The sequence below is a fragment of the Giraffa tippelskirchi genome, chromosome 11 (assembly GCF_054371585.1).
Source record: "Giraffa tippelskirchi isolate mGirTip1 chromosome 11, T2T-mGirTip1v1.2.pri, whole genome shotgun sequence".
NCBI classification, from domain to species: Eukaryota; Metazoa; Chordata; class Mammalia; order Artiodactyla; family Giraffidae; genus Giraffa; species Giraffa tippelskirchi.
In genome coordinates this window covers 24,050,898-24,073,086 of record NC_137285.1, presented here as the reverse complement: position 1 = coordinate 24,073,086, position 22,189 = coordinate 24,050,898, and the positions used below count along the sequence as shown (strand labels likewise).

At 43.1% G+C, this 22,189-nt stretch overlaps 1 protein-coding gene across 1 annotated transcript in view; it reads left to right on the top strand.

The window, feature by feature from the left end:
- TMEM132D (transmembrane protein 132D) overlaps positions 1–22,189 on the top strand; it is an 819,007-nt gene that overhangs the window by 715,352 nt on the left and 81,466 nt on the right. The gene's annotated exons all lie outside the window — the stretch shown is intronic.

Sequence of the window (22,189 nt, the reverse complement as noted above, 5' to 3'; positions counted from 1 at the left end):
TAACTCTTAGGTAAGATGTGACTCTGTGTGGAATGTGGTTATCCTCAGCTATTTGCATGTTAGGTTTGGAGACATTCTAGATCGGGGACTTTTCTGACTTATTTCTGTCTTCCTGGACTTAACTGAGAGTCTGGCTGTAGCAGTTTCTTAATAAATAAATGTTTGTGGAATGAATCCATGGTAGAATAAACCCAGATTTGTATTGAGCATTGATAAACATCCAGTGAGGCACAAAGTATCAGATCCTCTCCATTCCCTTGCCATAGCATTTTCTGTTACACTTTTTGTTAACACACATACTTTATGAAATTTGGATTTTGGATGTATTGTTTGCTGGGTGCCAAGAGGCATCATCTACCTATACCTGGAGCCAGATGTTCACTGAAAGGTTGTTGCTGAATCACGAAAAGACGGCCGGGATTCTTGGCCTCCGGAGGAGAGGAATTCAATCCGGGGCCAGAGATGAGGCTTGATCGCTCAGAGCTTTTGTGCGATAGAGTTTATTAAAGTATAAAAGGGATACAGAAAGCTTCTGACATAGACATCAGAAGGGGGCAGAAAGAGTACCCCCTTGCTAGTGTTAGCAGTGGAGTTATATACTGTAAGATAACAGGATTAGCCATAAAATTTAATCCAGACACTGCCCTCAGGCAGGATACATTATTGTTATACAATCCTTGTAAAGACAGACCTACTCCCATAATTTACATTTTAAGATAACAGAATTAGCCAGAAAGTTTAATCCAGAGACTGTCCTCAGGCGGGATGCATTATTGTTATATAATCCTAAGGAATATATAGAGAAAAGAAAAAGTTTGTCCTTTCTTCCTACTTGAGAATTCCAGACCCCTCTCTCCTTGGGGACCCCTAGACTTCTTATCAACCTGCCTAGGAAAGGACTCTCTCATTCATTATGAGCTAAAGGTTGCTTGATGAGCACTACCTGGTGGCAGAAGCCCAAATTGCAGGCATAGCACCTTCCAGGATTCTAAAATGCCTATAAGGATGAGACTAACTAATTCCCCTCCATTTTCTTCTATTTTTAATTGTAATATGATTGCTCTACAGCATTGTGTCAGCTTGTGTCATACAACATCGTGAATCAGCCATATGCATACACATATCCGCTCGCTCTTGAGCCTCCTTTCCATGCTCCCACCCCTCCCCTCTAGGTCATCACAGAGCACTGAGATGAGCCCCCTGTGTGGTATACAGCAGCTCCCCACATGCTATCTGTTTTACCCATGATAGTGTGTATATGTGAATGCTACTCTTTCAATTCATCACCCTTTTTCTTCCCCCTCACCATGTCCACAAGTCCATTCTCTATGTCTGTGCCTCCATTCCTGCCCTGCAAATAGGTTCATTAGTACCATTTTTCTAGATTCCATATATATGCAATAATATACGATATTTGTTTTTCTCTTTTTGACTTAACTCTGTATGACAAGCTCTAGATTCATCCACATCACTTCAACTGACTCAATTTCACTCCTCTTTATGACTGAGTAATATTTCATTGTATACATGTATGACATCTTCTTTATTCATTCATCTGTCGATGGCCATCTAGACTGCTTCCATCCCCTGGCTATTGTAAACAGTGCTGGTCACTCTGGGGTTACTTCTGTCCACCTAGTTTTCATAGGTCCCCCACAAGCATCTGGCGAGTATCCTGGGTGTGGGGAGACACTGACCCTGTGTCTTCCCTCTCTGCCATCTTGGCTCAACCTCCCTCCATTTCTGTGATAGAAATTATTACTTTGACTTACAATTTTGTGGCAACAAGTACGTTGTTATATGAAGAAGGAAAACATATTGACATCAGGTGCGTTAAGGCATGAGTTATAGGTCCTAAGTCCTTTTAAATCCTCTGAGTCAATGCTCAGACATTTAAACGCTGTCCTGCATAGGGTCCATGTCGTTGACACAGAGCAACTGCACTCTCCTTTTGAAACCCAACATAAGAACGATGGTGTTTTGCATGATGATTTAGGAGTCAGACCTCCATTGGTAGTAAAATGAGGCATGCAGCTAGCAGCTCACACATCACATCTAAAATGTATGTGAGTGTAGAACACACTGCTGTGATTCAACCCCCAACTCACATCAGAAACGCTCATCAATGAAGACAGCAGGAGATAATAAGTACCAACCCATCAATACATCTTTACCTTCTGCTTCTACAGAGTTAAAATTAATAGAGGGAGGGAAATGATGGCAAAAATGTACTTACAAAATCTGACATTTGATATTATACTTAGCCAAAAGTTGTGGAGTTTGGGGTTTGTTTTTTTTTTCATTATTTGTCTTTCCAGGCCTGGCACTGAGGGTTTCTGCCTTATAAGAACTTGACACAGAGACTTGACTTTAATTTTAGGGTGAGTTACAGAAGCTTCTGCTGGCTTTTCCCCAAGGGAATGATCTTTGATCCAAGAAGAGGAGAGAAAATGCCAGGAGCATAATGAGTGTTTGTGACTAAGACAAAAACCCAGCTTGGGGCCCTTGCAAATAAATTAGTGAGTCAGATTTCTCAGTTTGTAGGCAGTGGTCACAGTCAAGGAGAAGAATCAGTGTGATTTCAGATCCCACATGCAGACCCTCTTTGGACCCTCAAGTCTCTGAGCAACACTGAACTGGCTGGAGGGTTCAGAGATCCATCCCAGGTCCCAGGCCTCTCCAGTCTGGGCACAACTCAGGCCATAAGAAATAGCAGAGGCCAGCCCAGGTAATGCTCAGGTATTGATGAAAACCAGAGGTGAGCATTCAGGCCACCACTCTCCATGGAAATATCTTTTTTTTTCCAGAGTCAGATTAAGACTCTAGAGGCCCAAAGTTCAGAAAATATTGTGGAGGCTACCATATTGTATTCCAAATTAAAACTGCACTGAAAAGCTTATAACTAATCTAATGAAGAGCTTAATTATAAACATAAATCATTCCACAAATAATTACTGATTTTTTGATGCACAGAAGGCATGGTTTTCAGGTGCTGTAGATTCAGGAGTGAGCCAAACAAAGTCCTGCCCTCATGATTACAACAGGAAAAAAGAAAACCCCATTTTCACATATATATACTATATCTCCTATATCTTATACATATTTCTTCACAAATATAATTTCATATACTTTACAGAGGAGTAAAGTAGGAGATATTTTCTTATAAATTTTATATCTGATACAATCTATAATATATAGTTTCATATATAAGCAGATGTGGGCTTCCCAGGGGGCACTGGTAGTAAACAGCCCACCTGCCAGTGCAGGAGACATGAGAGACACGGGTTCGATCCCTGAGTCGGGAAGATCCCATGGAGGAAGGCATGGCAACCCACTCCAGTATTCTTGCCTGGAGAATTCCATGAGCAGGAGCCTGGTGGGCTACAATTCATAGGGTCACGAAAGTCACATGACTGAAGCAACTTAGCACACACCTATGTGTAGGAGGATATATATCCTATATATATACTTTCATATATATATGTAGTTTCATATATATAGTTTTCTCCATGGAGGTGAAAACTAGGATATATGTGTAAATATCCTGTTTGCATATTGTTTATTTACAGATGCATAGTGCGTATTTATATATATAGTCTATATAATCTATCTATATCCTGTAGAAATTTTCATCTTTTTTAATCAATTAATTTTAATTTTTGGCAAAGTCAGGGTCTTAGTTGTGGCATGTGGGATCATGTGTCAAATCATCATGGTTGTATGCCTTAAACTTACACAATGTTACATGTTGAGTACATCTCATTAAAGCAAGGAGGGGAAAGGGAGCAAAAAACAGGTCTAATATTGAAACCAGAGGTGATTCTGGTTTTTTGTCTCTGTGAAAACAAAATGGATAAAAATAGGAAGGATTATAATAGCTGTAATAACAAAGTAATAAAATACAATAAACTTAAATAAGCCTTCATGATGCTTATAAAAATGAAAGAATAAATCAATTTTCATATTTCATCTGACTTAATCCATCATTGATTTTCACACTGATTTCAAATACCACTAAGAAAGAAAAATACTGGAGGTAAAACGTGACCCAAGGCTGACACTGTTGATTGTGAAGCGTGTCCTGGTTTTGGTGATGTTACAGAGAGCAGGCGAGAAGAACAGTCTAAGGACAGATGAAATTCAGTCCTTTTTTTAGGGACAGAATCCTACTAGGCTTGTAAAGTCTGCTTTAGGCAAATGCTAGATTTTTAAAAGGGTTCTTTTTGTTGGTTTTACTTTTCAGTGTCCTTAGGGAAGGTGTGTCTAAATGCTCAAAGTAGGAGGCATATTGGCTAACACTTCAAAGGTGTTCCCACTTAAAATTGAAAATCTGCCTTTAAGAAAGTAGCTAAAGACCACCCTCATCTTGTCTGTGGCCCCTTCCTTCCTCCATCTGCGAAGTCAGCAGAGTTGCATCTCTGTGCTCGCTCTGATTCCCTTTTTCTGCCTCTGTCCTCCACTTCCAAGGGCCCCCTGGCTACACTGGGCCCTCCTGAATCACCCAGGATGGTCTTTGTGTCTCACAGTCGGCTGATCACAGACTTGATTCCATCTACAACCTCTGTCGTGCAACCCAATCTGTGCACAGTTTCCAGGAAGCAGAATGTTGACATCCTTGGGGGCACATTGTCCTGCCCACCACAGGCTACCTTGCCAGCATCTCCGCCAACCTGATGTGCTTCTCTTGATATTTAGACGACAAAGTGTCACATACACCCTTTTCTCCTGACGAACATCTCTGGCTTAGAGGGGACACAACAGGAGAGAGAAAAACCAAACGTGGTCTCCCATGGCTTGCGATGGCCATGCACACCTTCCTCCACATTGAACATCACATGTTTTATCCATCGGTAGGGGGCACTGGGTCAACCCAGCTCAGCCCTTCATATCCAGCTACACTTTGCAGGAGTGGGTGGTAGCCATGTGCCATATTCCTTTGCTTGTCCCTCTTGCCTCTTGCAAGCTCACCCCCACCATCACCCAATCTCTTGGCTTTAATTCCAAAGCCTGAGCAGGAACCCTCTCCCTTACTTCTCAGCAGTTGGAGACTTGAGAATTTTCACCTCAAACCACCCTTTTAGTCTCACTTTCATTATCTCCAAGCAGTATCAGATGCTCTGTTGGTTCAAGAGCTCCCACACTTTCAGAGGATGGGTCACCAGCCTCTGACATTGTGAAGGGGGATAGTTTGGATGCCTCCAAATGCTTTAGGTGTTTGGGGGGCTTCCTTCTGATGGTTCGATGGACAGTAACCTCTCAAGGACTTTCCTCTCTCCTGAGGAACTGAGGACCAGGGCAATTTTCCTCTCAGAAACACTATCCTCCCACAATAAAACAACCCCTTATTCTGCAATCCCAATCCCCTCGTTGACCAGCCATGGCTGACTTGAGCGTATTGGGGGACAGTGTTTCCATTCACCAAAATACTGAGGAAGCAAGTTTGTGGGGACAAGAGGAGATGTGAAGTTCAAACAGTATAGCCACGCCGTGTTTGATATTTCAGATGCTGAAGGAATAATGTAATCAGGACAGCTAATAGGTAGAATGTTATTTAGTATATTTCTCACATTGGGCCATGTTTGAGAATGGAGGGAGATGGTATTCATGATGAAAGATGTAAAGCTGACTTGTCCTGGGCAAACCAGGGTGTGCAGTGACCCCAAATAGGAGCCAAGAGGCTGTGCTTGCTTCACTGGATGGGGTACATCTGATATTTAGGGCAAGAATTCTGAGCTTAGAGAAACTGAACCGTGAGCACTGATGTGTGTTCTGTGGCTCAGAGCCAGAAAGCAGTCTCTCACTGAAAAGCAATCTATAATTGAATGCCATTTCCAAAGGAAAAGTCACCCCTGAGGTTAGACTTGGAAGGAACACGATAGTGATTCTGGAAGGCCTCTGGGGTTCACACACTGAGCTGTTCAGTTTAAGGAAAATTCACGTCCTGGATCCTTTCATGCGGTGTTTCCTAAGGTAGAACATACAACATTTTTCTAGAGGGTGAGAAGAACACTTTGTATATTAGCGGTTTCTATTTATTTTAATGTTTACTAGGCTAACATATGTCTGGGACATCCAACTGTGATTTTACGGATATTCTTCCTTGGGACCAGACTAAATTTAGAAAGTTGTTAGTATAAAGAAGATGTAAAGAAACATACTAGTAAATGATAATACAGGTGGTACGTGGGAAGAATAACAGTGAAGGTGGTACACAAGGGATCAGATGATGCCGCTTTGACATACGGTTGCGTTAAAGTGGAGAAATCATTACCTTCTTCAATAAGCGTGGGTAACCCTCTTCATGGAAATGGGAGATGGCTCTGTTGTGTACTCATTAAAAGTGTGACTCTGTAGGAGAAGACACAGGTAAGGCTCCAGTGTCATACAATGATTCACCGTCACTTCCTGGAAGGCCAGAACTAGAGGTCATCATTCTAACTGTCGAAAAACAAACCCCCACTTTGTATAGCTGATTTTATTCGTATTTTTAAAAAGTAAAGGTTCTGGGGACTTGCCTGGTGGTCCAGTGGCTAAGACCACACTCCCAAATGCAGGGGGCCCGGGTTCAATCCCTGGTCAGGGAACTAGATCCCACATGCCGCAACTAAAGATCCTGTTTGCTGCCTCAAAGACTGAAGATTTCATGTGCCACAACAAAGACACAAAGCAGCCAAATAAATATATATATATATATATATTTAAATTTAAAGTTCTGGTTTCATGATAGAGGTTTATAACCTAAGCTAAATTTAAAATACCGTTTAAGTAATACAATTTGAGACTTTCACTCCAGTTTCTCGCTGCTCACCCTTCCATCACCACCATCACATCCTGGACACCCTTGCCTAAATCCCTCCAGCCCCATTTTCTAAGACTGTGAAGCTCAGTTCAGTTCAGTCACTCAGTCATGTCCGACTCTTTGCGACCCCATGGACTGCAACACACCAGGCTTCCCTGTCCATCACCAACTCCTGGAGCTTGCTCAAACTCGTGTCCATAGAGTCGGTGATGCCATCCAACCATCTCATCCTCTGTCGTCCCCTTCTCCTCCCACCGTCAATCTTGCCCAGCATCAGGGTCTTTTCCAAGGAGTCAGTTCTTCACATTAGGTGGCCAAAGTATTGGAGTTTCAGCTTCAGCATCAGTCCTTCCAATGAATATTCAGGACTGATTTCCTTTAGGATGGACTGGCTTGATCTCCTTGCAGCTTGAAGCTTGAACCTTGATGCTACTCACTTATTAATAGTATTCTCCCATCTCCCCTTCTCCATCTGTGTCTGTTACAGTAAGGCTTGCTGCTGTAACAAATAAAGCTCCATATTTACACAGCCTAACACAATCAGAGTTTACTTTCCTTTCTACAATCTTGGCATTGGTTGTCATCCTCCACGTGGTGGTGAAGGGATCCGAGCTCCTTCTAGCTCATCGCTTCTCCATCCCCTGGGGCTCCTCTAGCGCCATCTGGTGGAGCTGCGGAGAGCGTGGCGAATCACGCACAGTGGTCGATGGCTAGGCCTGAGCGAGATGTGCCTCTGCTCTCCTGTCATTGGCTGGAACACAGTCACATGGTCTTACCTAAGTGCAAGGGAGGCTAGGTGTGTACTGACAAAGAAGTTCTCGGGGTGGAGGGGACTCAGGTCTCAAGAAGTAGGAGAGCCTGTAGGCAGCTAATTATTTATATTAAATTGACACGTGTGTCATGTTAGAAAGGTATGATTTACCCCAGATTTTTATCACACATAAAAATATGATATCTAAAATGGTACTAAATGTACTAAATATTCACTTTTTAAAAAATTTAAATTGAAGTATAGTTGATTTATGGTGTTTCAGGCGTATGGTGAAGTGATTCTTTCATGTATATACGTGTGTGTGTGTGTGTTTATGTTTTTTTCCGATTCTTTTCCATTTTAGTTTATTACAAGATAATGAATATAGTTCCCTGTGCTATACAGCAAGACCTTGTTGATTATCTATTTTCTATATAGCAGTGTGTATATGTTAATCCTGTATTCCTAATTTATCCCCCACCCTCACTTTGGTGGCCATGTTTGTTTTCAACGTCTGTGAGCCTATTTCTGTTTTGTAAATAAGTTCATTTGTATAATATTTTAGATTTCACATATAAGTGATATCATATATTTGTCGTTCTCTATCTGGCTTACTTCACTTAGTATAATAATCTTCAGGTCCCCCATGTTGTTTCAAATGGCATTATTTTATTCCTTTTTACGGCTAAGTAGTACTCTGTTATGAAGAAGGAAATGGCAACCCACTCCAGTATTCTTCTCCAGAAAATCCTATGGACAGATGAGGCTGGTGGGCTATAGTCCATAGGGTTGCACAGAGTCAGACACTACTTGGTGACTAAACCACCAATATTCCATTGTGTATACATACCACATCTTCTTTATCCATTCATCTGTTGATGGACATGTAGGTTGCTTCCATGTCTTGGCCATTGTAAACAGTGCTGCTATGAATAAACATTATTTTAATAAATTCTGAACCTTCATAAGATACTAATATTATACTAAGACTTCCATGGCCATCCAGTGGTTAAGGTTCCACACTTCCAGTGCAAGGGGTGTAGGTTTGATCCCTGGTCTAAAAACAAAGATCCCACATGCTGCACGGTGCAACACCCCCCCAAAAAAATGATACTAATATCACGCAAAATCAATTGTGAAGCAATAAAGTTGTCCTTTTGCAATGAATTTGCAGTTGCTATTACAGTTTAGCAAATAATGGTGAGTACACAGTAACCCTTCATGCTCTTGCTGGTCCCAGCACTGTCCTGATCACTTATACCCATCACTCACTTCGCCTTCCTAGTGTCTCCATAAGGAAGGTCCTGTGTTATAGATGAGAAACTGGGGGCTTGTGCCCAAGCTGGGACTCAGGCTGTCTGGCTCCAGGCTTCACCAGGCTGCTCATCACAGATGAAGACAATTTGTGATGAAGGAGGAGACAGAAGGGAGAGGCTGGGAGGCAGTAACAGTGCAGCCTGCACAGGGACTCAGTGGTGGCAGGGAGCATGGTGACATGAGTGATTGGGGAGGGGGATGTGGAGGGCATGTGTGTACACATTGTTCCCCCAAGGCAGCTTTTGTGTCTCTCTTGTAATAAAACCATGGCCACAGGGAAATTTACCTCTATGGAGAAAAATAATACACATCAACATTAGCTCAACAATAAATGGCACCCAGCATGTAACTACTTTTCAGAGGGAAAACGTGGAGGGCTTTCTGTAAAACTGCAGAGAAGATCCCCACCAAAGGGGGGCAGCCGCCCCTGATAGCTTATAGTGAACGATGTCCGATTCGTGATCTCCAAAGAAGATTTAGCTTTGGGACCAGAGACCAGGCTTGACCACTCAGGGCTCTTATGTGGCAGAAGTTTTATTACAGTGAAAAGGGGCAGAGAAAGCTTCTGACGTAGACCTCAGAAGGGGGACGGAAAACGCCCCCCTTGCTAGAGTTAGCAAGGAAGGGAATTACATACTTTTTTATTTAGTTATTACAATAAACCAAAAGAATGTCTCAGGTTGTAAAAAATTTTAGCAGACCCACTCCCACAATTTACATTTTAGGATAACAGGATTCAGTTCAGTTCAGTTCAGTCGCTCAGTTGTATCCAACTCTTTGCAACCCCATGAATTGCAGCACGCCAGGCCTCCCTGTCCATCACCAACTCCCGGAGTCTACCCAAACCCATGTCCATCGAGTCGGTGATGCCATCCAGCCATCTCATCCTCTGTCGTCCCCTTCTCTTCCTGCCCCCAATCCTTCCCAGCATCAGGGTCTTTTCAAATGAGTCAACTCTTCGCATGAGATGGCCAAAGTATTGGAGTTTCAGCTTCAACATCAGTCCTTCCAATGAATATTCAGGACTGATTTCCTTTAGGATGGACTGGTTGGATCTCCTTGCAGTCCAAGGGACTCTCAAGAGTCTTCTCCAACACCACAGTTCAAAAGCATCAATTCTTCAGCGCTCAGCTTTCTTTATAGTCCAACTCTCACATCCATACATGACTACTGGAAAAACCATAGCCTTGACTAGATGGACCTTTGTTGGCCAAGTAATGTCTCTGCTTTTTAATATGCTGTCTAGGCTGGTCATAACTTTCCTTCCAAGGAGTAAGTGTCTTTTAATTTCATGGCTGCAATCACCATCTGCATTGATTCTGGAGCCCAGAAAAATAAAGTCTGACACTGTTTCCACTGTTTCCCCATCCATTTTCCATGAAGTGATGGGTCTGGATGCCATGATCTTTGTTTTCTGAATGTTGAGCTTTAAGCCAACCTTTTCACTCTCCTCTTTCACTTTCATCAAGAGGCTTTTTAGTTCCTCTTCACTTTCTGCCATAAGGATGGTATCTGCATATCTGAGGTTATTGATATTTCTCCCAGCAATCTTGATTCCAGCTTGTGCTTCTTCCAGCCCAGCGTTTCTCATGATGTACTTTGCATATAAGTTAAATAAGCAGGGAGACAATATACAGCCTTGATGTACTCCTTTTCCTATTTGGAACCAGTCTGTTGTTCCATGTCCAGTTCTAACTGTTGCTTCCTGACCTGCTAGAACTTAACAATAGAAAGATCCTACCAGATCCACTCCCATAATATACATTCTAAGATATCAGGATTAGTCAGAAGGTTTTAAAGAAGGAGAAACTGTCCGCAAGCAGGATATATTGTTGTTATATGATCCTTAGTACAGAGTTTAAATTGAGTTGTTTGTTGTGTAATCATCAGTTCCGGGCTTAAAGAAAATAACTGTTTTATGTAACAAGACTAAGGAATGTAAAGAAAAAAAAAAAAAGTTTGTCCTTTCCTCCTGGAGAATTCCAGACCCCTATCTCCTCCTCGAGAACCCCTGACCCCTCTATCCCCGGGGATCCCCAGACTTTTTATCAACCTGCCTAGGAACTGACTCTCTCACCACCCAGCCCCAAATAATCGTCCCTGTGACCAGACACTGGCCCAGTGCTGCCAGAGCTAGTAACTCTTCAAGAGAAATTAGAAATCCAGGTTTTGGGGTAAAATCTCTCTCTCTCTCGGGGGTAACAGCTTTATCAGTGGGCTTCTCTCGTGGCTCAGTGCTAAAGAATCCACCTGCCAAGCAGGAGACGTGGGTTTGATCCCTGATCAGAAAGATCCCCAGGAGAAGGAAATGGCAACCCACTCCAGTGTTCCTGCCTAGAGAATCCCATGGACAGAGGAGCCTGGAAGGCTATCGTCCATCGGGTCGCAAAGAATCAGACAGGACTGAGCAGTCACACAAGGTATAGGTAGCTGATATAGATATCCACTCATATCTACAGAAGTAGATATGAATGTATGTGTACAAACACACAGAGACACACATGCACAGACACACTCATACACCCCACTAGCTTTGTTTCTCTAGAGAACCCTGATTGATACACCTTTCCACCAAGGCAAGTGTGGGTGGTTTTGGTCTTGCTCATTTTGTGGTTGCAGGATACACCCACCATTCAACAGGAAAGTCAGTTGCTTTTGCTCCACATTTCATTCATATGGTGGCAGAGAAATCCTTCATACCTTCGCTCATGCCTGCCCCCGCCTATGTTCTGTGTTTGATGTGTGTCAGAAGCTTTGCTAGGTGCTAGGGACACTGAGATGAATAAAACACATGGTGGCAGTAAGAAACAGAGGAATCTGTCTGCACTAAAAGAAAAACAGCTTTTCAAATCAGTGCACTAAAGTATTACATGGGAGATGATAGAAAAATGAATGGAGCGTAACAGGTCCACACAGGAGGGAACAGTCACAGCTGCACAGAGGAAGAGGGTGGTCAAAAGATGACTCTGAAGCTGGACCAGCTGAGATTAAACAGAGTCTCATCTAGTGTGTGATTTAGAAGAGATGCATCGTAAGCAAAGGAAATGGCTTTTCACAAGGCAGAGAGGAAAACAGCCTGGGTCCTACATCTGGCAGGTTAACCTAGAGTTAGAGCTAGGACCTTGCTGGGAAATCAGGCAGGAGAGGTGGGAAGGGATCATCTAGAGAGCAATATATGAGCCCTGCTAAGGTTTGGGCTTTATCCTGCAGGGATGGGAGTCATTGCGTAGATTTCAGAAATGCAATGGCATCTTCAGATTTCCATTTCAGAAAACTCTCCCTCGTGTTGCAGAATCAATCAAAGCAGGGTGAGGAATCAGAGGCCAAGAGATCAACCTGGAGGTCATTGTAATAGTCTGGGTGAGACATGATAAAGTAGGGATACAGAGAAGAGGACGTATTTTAGAGGCTTTATTTTAGATGGAGTCTGCCAGCTTGGATGACTGATTGGGTATCGGAAATGAAGGAGGAGGAGGAATTTCAGCCGGCTTCCACAAATCTGAATGGAAAGTAGCACCTGACCTCTAAGCAAGGGAAGAAACAAATTTGCAGAGAAATGAACTTAGTTTGTTTATAATGAGTATGCATTGCCTGAAGCATTTCCTGTGTCTGCTCACATATTCCATCCAAACTACTACGATCTGAGTCCAGCCCATCATCCTTCACCTGGATAATTGCAACATCCTTCTTATGGGTCTCCATATTTCCGTCCATGATCCCATAAAGTCCATCAAATTGTGTCCTCTCTCTGCTGATGCCCTCCAGTATCTTGTCATCCCCCCAGGAAAAAAAAAAAATGTCTAAACTCCTCTCCATGGTTTATAAGGCTCAATGTCATCTGACCCTAATTCTTACCATGTTCCCCTTACCGGATTATGACTACCCTGTTCTGCTTTCCTTTTCTCTTGGAGGGCAGTGCTTGATGAGCCAGGAGACAACAGAAGGGGCTTATGCTCTCTGCCCTTTCTGCTTCCTGTCTGCTCTTACCCCACATCTGGGGTAAGACTCTCAAATGTCACTTTCTCAAAGACCTGTCCTGACCACCCCCATCTTAAGCAGTCCCATTGCTCTACTTAATATTTCCCATCATTTCCTTCACAGACATTCGGTTCAGTTTCAGTTCAGTCGCTCAGTCGTGTCTGACTCTTTGCAACCCCATGGATTGCCGCATGCCAGGCTTCCCTGTCCATCACCAACTCCCGGAGCCTACTCAAACTCATGTCCATCGCATCAGTGACGCCATCCAGCCATCTCATCCTCTGTCATCCCCTTCTCCTCCTGCCTTCAATCTTTCCCAGCATCAGGGTCTCTTCCAATGAGTCAGTTCTTCGCATCAGGTGGCCAAAGTACAGGAGTTTCAGCTTCAGGATCAGTCCTTCCAGTGAATATTCAGGACTGATTTGCTTTAAGATTGACTGGTTGGATCTCCTTGCAGTCCAAGGGACTCTCAAGAGTCTTCTCCAACACCACAGTTCAAAAGCATCAATTCTTCGGTGCTCAGCTTTCTTCATAGTCCAACTCTCACATCCACCCATGACTACTGGAAAAACCATAGCTTTGACTAGACGGACCTTTGTGGTAAAGTAATGTCTCTGCTTTTTAATATGCTGTCTAGGTTGGTCATAGCTTTTCTTCCAAGGAGCAAGCGTCTTTTAATTTCATGGCTGAATTCACCATCTGCCATGATTTTGGAGCCCCCAAAAATAAAGTCTGTCACTGTTTCCATTGTTTCCCCATCTATTTGCCATGCTATCCAAAAGTTTCTCTGTGATATCCATGAAAGCAAAGAGCTGACTTCCTTGGCTTCAGCATCTTCTGGATGCCTGGAACAGTGCAGGGCACACAGTAGGAACTCAGTATGTCAGTGTTGACATAGTTGCAGTGCAAGGGCTCTCTGGCTGTGGCCCTCGGTCTCAGTAGTTGTGTGTGGGCTTAGTTGTCCTAAAGCACATGGGATCTCAGTTCCCTGATCAGGGATCAAACCCATGTCCCGTATATTGGAAGGTGGATTCTTAACCACTGGACCACCAGGGAATCCCTACTCATTTAAAACCACTTGGGCTCTCCATCTTCTGCTTGATTTTTTCATGTCATTCATTATTTTCCAACCTACTATGTAGTGTACTTATTTATCATATTGATTGTTTATTGTCTCTACCCACATTAGAATATGTGCCCCACAAGAACAGGAATTTTTGTTTTATTGACTGATGGAGCCCATGCAGGGACATTTCTCATTGAGCACTCATTAGGTCCTCAATAAAATATATGTTTTAATGAATGAATTCATTGACAACTTACAAGTGAGAGTAACCCTTCCTTGTGATTCCACTTGTAAGTATTTAATGATATTTTTTTCCTTTCATCCTATTAATTCCCCATTTCCTGAGAATTAAATATCACCCGTTGTGGTTTTGCCAACAGGATAATTTTCAGGACTTTGGAATCTCCACACCAGGTGCCATGTTAGAGAAGACTCTAGTGGGACTTCTTTAGTGGTCTGACACTTAAGAATCAGTGTTCCAATGCAAGAGACGTGGGTTCAATCCCTGGTCCAGGAACTAAGATCCCACGTGCCGTGGGCCACTTAAGCCTGTGAGCTGCAACTGCTGAGCCTGCACACCACAGGGAAAGACCCTGCATGCCACAGCTAAGACCCAATGCAGCCAAATAAATAAACACATATTAAAAGAGAGAGAGAAAGCTATGGCGTTTGAGCAAAGCCATTGAAGGCAACCCTTGGCTTTATTGGCATATTTCCCTTCCAATGTATTTGACAGACTGTTTCCCAAATGGCAGCTTTTGTTCTCGGCCTGAATACACCTCCGTGCCTGGCACTTTGCTTGGTCACAGCTGGGACTGGGCAATGCCCAAGACGCATGTCGAGGAAGTAGCTGTATTTCTCAGACACTAATTACTGAACTTGGTCCTCACACCTGTGACTAGCAGGGCCAGGCTGCCATCACTGGCTACCCTTCAGCAAAGCTAATTACTGACAGTGAGATCTTCACATTTTCTCAGAGGCCCCAGCAGAAGCCTCAAAATGGATTTTAATGCCTGTAATGGAAAGAAATGTATTCTCTGTAGGGCTGCAGAAAGAGTCATCCAAGCAAAGTGAATAGGGGTTGAAGAGTTCCAGAAGACCAGGATTTGCCTAGTTCTAGCACAGAGAACAAAAAAGTGATGTTTCTGATATTTAGATGTCTCGGGACTTCCCTGGCAGTCCAGTGGTTAAGACTCCATGATTCCACTGCAGTGGGCAGAGGTACAATCTCTGGTTGGGGAGTGAAGATCGTGCATGCCTTTTGGAGTGGCCAAAAAGTAATAAGTATCTTTTAAAAATTATATTGATATTTAGACTTCTTTTGGAGACCTGCTTTCTTCTATGGTTTTTGCCATGTGGTGGGAAGATTTTCTGAAGTTCAAGTTGTTGTTCAACCGCTAAGTCGTGTTTGATTCTCTGACCCCATGAACTGTAGCACACCAGGCCTCCGTGTCCTTCACTATCTCCCTGAGTTTGCTCAAATTCATGTCCGTTGAGTCAGTGATGTTATCTAAGCATCCCATCTCTCCCGCCCCCTTTTCCTCCTGCCCTCAATCTTTCCCAGCCTCAGGGTCTTTTCTAATGGGTCAGTTCTTCACATCAGGTGGCCAAAGTATTGGAGCTTCAGCTTCAGCATCAGTCCTGCCAATGAATATTCAGGAGTTATAGTTATAAATGGCAGCTGCATCTGAGCCCAGTAGAACCATATCATATGTGAATTTGTCATGGAAATTCAAGTATACACATGAGCTTAGAGAGAGAAATTTTTTTTTTTTTTTTTTTTGCCATGCCATGAGGCCTGTGGGATCTTAGTTCTAAGACCAGGGATCGAACCTGTGCCCCCTGCATTGGTGTCTTAATCATGGACCACCAGGGAAGTCCCTCAAAAGAGAAGTGTTAATCAAATAATAAGGAGATCTCACACCTTCCACATGCAGAGGAGCTTCCTGGGGGCAATGGAGAGAAGGGAGCCAGAATCTACTCTTCCCCGATGATCTCCTTCCCCAGACAGTTCTCAGGATGTGAGCATCTCCCTGCGGTAGCTTCTGAAAATGCCTAGTTTCACACAGCATGGTCCCTGACCCAAGCCCCCTCATTGGATCCAGCACTCAACTGAAAAATGATGACCAATTCTAGAGCTGGGAGGGTGCCAGACCATGTTGGAATTATTGAGACAGTCTCTGGTTCCAATGCAATGCTTCTCAAAGAGTTTGCAATGAGGGAGGTGGAAGTATAAGTTCTGCAAAATATTTTGCCTTACATCCTCACCCCTATAGAAGATTTCATTCTGCTAAAACTAGAAGGTTCTTGGGCGTGACAAAAACAAACTTGGGGCCTTCCCTGGTGGCTCAGTGATAAAGAATCTGCCTGCTGACACAGGAGACACGGGTTCACTTCCTGTTCCAGGAAGATCTCGCATGTAGTGGATCACTAAACCCATGCACTGCAACTACTGAGCCTGTGCTCTCAAGCCCAGGAACCGCACCTACTGAAGCCCTCTCGCCCTAGACCCCATGCTCCACAACAACAGAAGCCATCACAATGAGAAGCCCTCGAACCACAACTAGAAAGTGGCCCCCACTCTCTGCAATTAGAAGAGAGCTCAAGCAGCAGCAAAGACCCACCACAGTCAAAAATAAATAAATAAAATTATTTCTTTTAAAAAAACAAACTTGGAAGGCTAAGGATACTAATTCCAGGATGTTAGGTAGACAAAGTATCATTGCATTTGCAACAATAATCAATTTTGTTAAGCTGTTTTGCTGTATTAGGATGATTTCATTTATATAGCACTTTATAGGTTTCTGAATAATTTCTTATATTGTCCTAATTTACAGAAACTTGTAAGACAAATGAGGAAATGGAAACACATAATGTTAAATGACACTCTTGATATCTGATGGGCAAGTCAGAGGTGACAGAAACCTAGCTCTGGATATCATGCTCTGGGGTCATCTCAGCCCACGATGTTGTATTTCCCTTGAAAAACAGATCACTGTTTTTTCAGATGGCCTAATTATGACTTTGAAGGAGTATTTATATAGCCAGGCTAAGCTCATTGTGGTCCAATTCTTATTAAAATAGAAGTGCATTTCCCTCTTCTTTTGAACCACAACTTAAAATGATTCTGAAATTCAAGCAATTGGAAGATAGGCTTGCCTTTCTTCACAATCTCCGAAAACCCTGAAAAAGAATGACAGATTTTCATCACCTGTTCTGCACAGGCAGATTGTTAAAAAGCTGAGCATTTCGTGGAGGGAGGAGACAATCCATTGCTGCTGCTGCTAAGTCGCTTCAGTTAGGTAGAAGTTAAAGCCCCTCCCTCGAGATTCAATCAATGCATTACTCATTACGGACATTCATAAAAATAATCACACACATCTCTGTCTCCATTCACAAATGCAAAGTGACAGCCTATGACTTAGCTACAAAAATGATATTATCAGGATGAAAAGAATTGGAGAGGAAATTGAGGCTGTGGGAACAAGAAAGTGGAAGAATTGAGCATTGGCATAAATATAAATCACAAAAGAAAATTGCATTAATGCAATGTGAGAATCAGAAACTGCCCTGCTGGTGTTGAAAAGATCATCTACTCACGGGATGAAGAGTCTCCCAGGCTGGGAATCTTTGGTGAGAAATAAACAGGGTTTGGACCAAAAAGAGGCAGCTAGAAACAGGCTGCTTGAGCTGGCCTGAGAAATAATGTCTCATTAGAGAACATCCTTTTTTACAGTTTTTTAGGTACAATGTAAGAGAAATGTCCAGGGACACAAAGTATCATGCCCTTCATCTCACAAGCAGTTTTTCTTAAAACACAGTCCATTTTAGAGAGTTTTGGAGGAGGCAAGGTTTATTCATCTTTGTAGCAATAAATCCTGGGCGTATTTGCTTACTCTCTTCACTGTAATTCATACCTCACATCTGTTGGTGATTAGTTACTGCCTCGAGGATCTTCTCTGCCAGGCTCAGATGTCACCATCTTTTATTTATTCACAGTTTGCATACGCTAAGAGCATTCCAGAAACAGTCTCCCCTCATTGCTTCACCCCTAACCTAGAAGGAGCAGCTCTAAGGGAGAAAGGGATTTGGAGACTTCCTGATTATTCATGAAAAAGTCAGACCGCCCTGGACCCAATTAAGGACTGGCTGCGGTCCAGCAGGATATCCCTAAGTGTGGACATGATTCAACTCATAGCCAGTGTAAGAATTCTAGGTGGTACATAGATGGATGCTTTTGAAACACAATATTTGTGTGTTTCATTTAATCTCTTAGAAACTGTAAGTAACATATCAAAACTGGGATTGCAAATATTTTACTTGTAAGAAGGTCAGGGTTAAAAAAAAAAATAGTAATAGGGACTTCCCCAGTGCTCTAGTGGTTAAGACACCATGCTTTCACTGCAGGGAAATCTGGATTGATCCGTAGTCAGGGAATTAAGATCCCAGAAGCCCTAGGGTGCAGCCAAAAAATAGGAAAAAAAAAATGGTAATAATAGAAATGGTGCTTAGATATGTGGTAACGGTAAAAATGGCATACATGGATGACTGAAGCTTGACAAGGGTAAGCAGTAATTTCATTCATTCAGTAAGTAAGTACATCTTGAATACCCTCTGAATGTCAGACCTTTCTCTAGGTAGTGGAAATACAGAGATAATCAAAAAATAGATGAAGTAACTTCCATCATGCTATTTACATCCTAAAGTGGGAATGTATCTTTCAGGATACTATTAGATAAAAATAACAGAATAACAGACTAAAAGTGGTTGATAATAGGAGTAACCAGTCAATCCTAAAGGAAATAAGTCCTGAATATTCATTGGGAGGACTGACTGATGCTGAAGTTGAAACTCCAATACTTTGGCCACCTGATGCGAAGAACTGACTCATTGAAAAAGACCCTGATGCTGTGAAAGATTGAAGGCAGGAGGAGAAGGGGACAACAGAAGTTGAGATGGTTGGATGGCATCACCGACTCGATGGATATGAGTTTGAGCAAGCTCTGGGAGTTGGTGATGGACAGGGAAGCCTGGTGTGCTGCAGTCCATGGGGTCTTAAAGAGTCAGACATGACTGAGCAACTGAACTGAACTGATAATCCATTCTACAAGACAACGTGTTCAGAGCTTGCCAGTTCCAGATGCAGCTGTGTCAGCAGCCCCTGATATCAGGGCTTCAACCTGGCTTCTAGTGATTCTCTTGGTTTTTTATTCACTGTCACATAATGGCTGCCACAGCTCCAGCCACAACATCCTCACACCACCATGTCCCATAGTTGTGTTTCCTGCCTGGCCACAGAAGATATTTGTGATTGAGAGTCTTAGTCCATAATAAAGGATAGGATGAGTTTACTCTCCGCCGTTGATTCTCAGAGTAGGATCCCCAGACTCACAGTATCAACCTCACCTGGAAATTGCATAGAGATGCAAATTCTTGGATCCTACCCCAGACCAACCAAATCTAGAACTCCGAGGGTGGTGACCAGTAATCTATATTTTAGCAAGCCCTTCAGATGACTTGGTTGCATTATGAAGTTTAAAAACCACTTCCTTAGAAAAATGCTGTTCGGGTAAAAAGCAGCCTGATTTTAGTCAAGTTAAATTTGAAAGGTAGATGCTAACAAGACATAAAGTAGGTTATCAAGTGCTAGGGTTCTGGTCCCTTTCTTGGTCACTAGCTAACTGTGTGGTTAGAGGAATTGAGTTAACTTCCCAGATTTCATTTATTTAAATGGTAAAAGGAGTGCGAGGGAGAGGGGAGTTTTGAGAAGAGGTTTGATCAGATCAGTTGTTTTCAACCAGGAGCAATTCCCCTCATCATGGGACCTTTGGCAGTATCTGGGGATGTTTTTGGTTGCCATCAAAATAAGAGGAGATGCTACTAGCATCAAAGGGGGTGGAAGACAGGAATGATGCTAAACAGCCTACAGTACAAAGGATAGCACCGCAAAATAATTATCCAGCCCCAAATGTGAATAGTGCCAAGGCTGGGAAACCCTGGAATGGCTCTAGGGATGTCACAACACAGTTGAACCTTGAAAACATTCTGTTAAGCGAAGGGCACCAGACACAAAAGGCCACGTGTTTTAGGATTCCATTTATATGAAAGATCTAGAAGAGGCAAATCCTTAAGAAAGAAGGTTATTTGTTGCCCAAAGTTGGCAGGAAGGGTAAAGAATATTGACTGCTAATGGGTCTGGGGGTTTCCTGTTTGGGGTGATGAAAACTGGAAGTGGTGATGATTACACAATTCTGTGAATATGGTTGAAACTACTTAATTGTGCACATAAAAGGATTATTTTCATGGTATGGAAACAAAATCTTAATAGAGCTGTTCTTGGGGGGAAAAAGATGGGGGGATAAATTGAAAAGCTTAAACCGAGGACTCTTTAGTGAAACCATTTCCCGTGCTGAAGACTTTTCTTTCTGTTGAGAAACCATGGTGCTATCTCAGAAAAAGCTGCAATTTTCCTGCTGCTAATGCCTTAGCTTTTTTGAAAAGAGAATACATTTTTCCAAGAATCATCATGACTGGATACTTTTCCTTCTATTAGCTCTGAATATGTCATCTTATCTCTGTGACTATGGCTGTCACTTTTACCTTTTGCAAAAAGCTTGATTGTTTTGATAATCACTATGAAAAAGACTGTTTTCTACAGAGTTCTTCTTCCACCCATCCTCACACATTCCTTAAGCAGCTAGAAGTGCAGGAGCCCTTTGAGCTCACTGCAGCCTCCCTAGTATTTGGGGTCAAGGTAATTCTTCGCCAAGCTTGCACATCTTAGAAACTCTCTGAATTCAAAATTCGATTATTTAAATGTTGCATAAATGCTTGCATTATCCTGTAGACCTTTGTTTTGGCTACTCTGGTGCAAAATAGGTTAAGGCGAATTCCACAATGTCAATGTGAAAATGCCACATTGTGTATTTCAGAGGTGGGCTTTCGTGGGGAAAGTCATGAATCAAGGAGCAGCAAGAGAGGGACTTCCCTGGGAGCACAGTGGATAAGAATCTGCCTGTCAGTGCAGGGGACAAGGGTTCGATCGCTGGTCCGGGAAGGTCCCACATGCTGCTGGGCAACTAACCCCATGCGCCACAACTGCTGAAGGCTACGCCCTCTGGAGCCCGTGCTCCGTAACAAGAGAAGCCACCACAGTGAAAAGCCACCGCAGCTGGAGAGTGGCCCCTCTCCCCACAACTTGAGAAAGCCCACACACAGCAATGAAGACCCAGCGCAGCCAAAAATAAATAAATTAAAAAAAAAAGAAAAGAAGCAGCAGCTAGAGAAGGCAAGTTTCCCCGATCTTTCCTCATCCCATGGAGAGATGTGCTGAGACCAAGGGCTGCGGGGGACCTGCAGAGGGGCCCTGACTCCTGCTGCCGCAGTTGCTTTTTACCTGGCAGGTGTGAGGCAACCTTGTCAGCTGGTAGAGCAGCCGACAACCTAGAGAGCAGCAGTCTGGTTTTAGATGTCAGTTATTTATAGGACTTGTCAGGGAAGCTAGCTGCCTAGTAGGTAGTGACTCTGCCGCCTCTCCTGGCGGGGGGCACCTTGATCTCAGAAGATGTTGAGTTGACTGCATGCCTCCCACTGTGCAATGGCCAGAACCACTGGCCCCAGTGAGCCTGCTAGCCAAGGAACATATGGAGTTCCTGAGGTCACTTAAGAAATATTCTGCTTGCTACCCATCTCAGCATCAGCGTGGTTGCCCAGCAGTCCCAGGCAACAGCACTGTGTCTCTTGTGTCTCTGCCATTGACCACCGCTACCCACCATAAGTGGTCCTTTGCATAGGGCCAGAAATGCCTGGCAATTTATGTAGTAGTTACATCCAGAGTCTTACAATAGAAGTTCCCTGTTCTGCTCAGAAATAAGCTTTAGTTTTTTTTGTTATTGTTTGCTTTTATATTTTGGGCTTCCCAGGTGGCGCTAGTGGTAAAGAACCCGCCAGCCAATGCAGGAGATGTAAGAGATGGGAGTTCGATTCCTGGGTCAGGAAGATCCCCTGGGAGAGGAGATGGCTACCCACTCCAGTATTCTTGCCTGGAGAATCCCACAGACAGAGTAGCGTGCCGGGCTACAGTCCGTAGGGTCACAAAGAATCGGACACAACTGAAGCTACTTAGCATGCACGCATGTACATGTCTATATTTTAATAGTGTATTTTAAGGTTAATGTAACACTGGCTAATTTACAGCACTTTAATATTGAATTCATTTCTGATATTTAAGTATTTAGGTATTTGGGATCAGAATATATATTTGGCATCAGTTGAGATA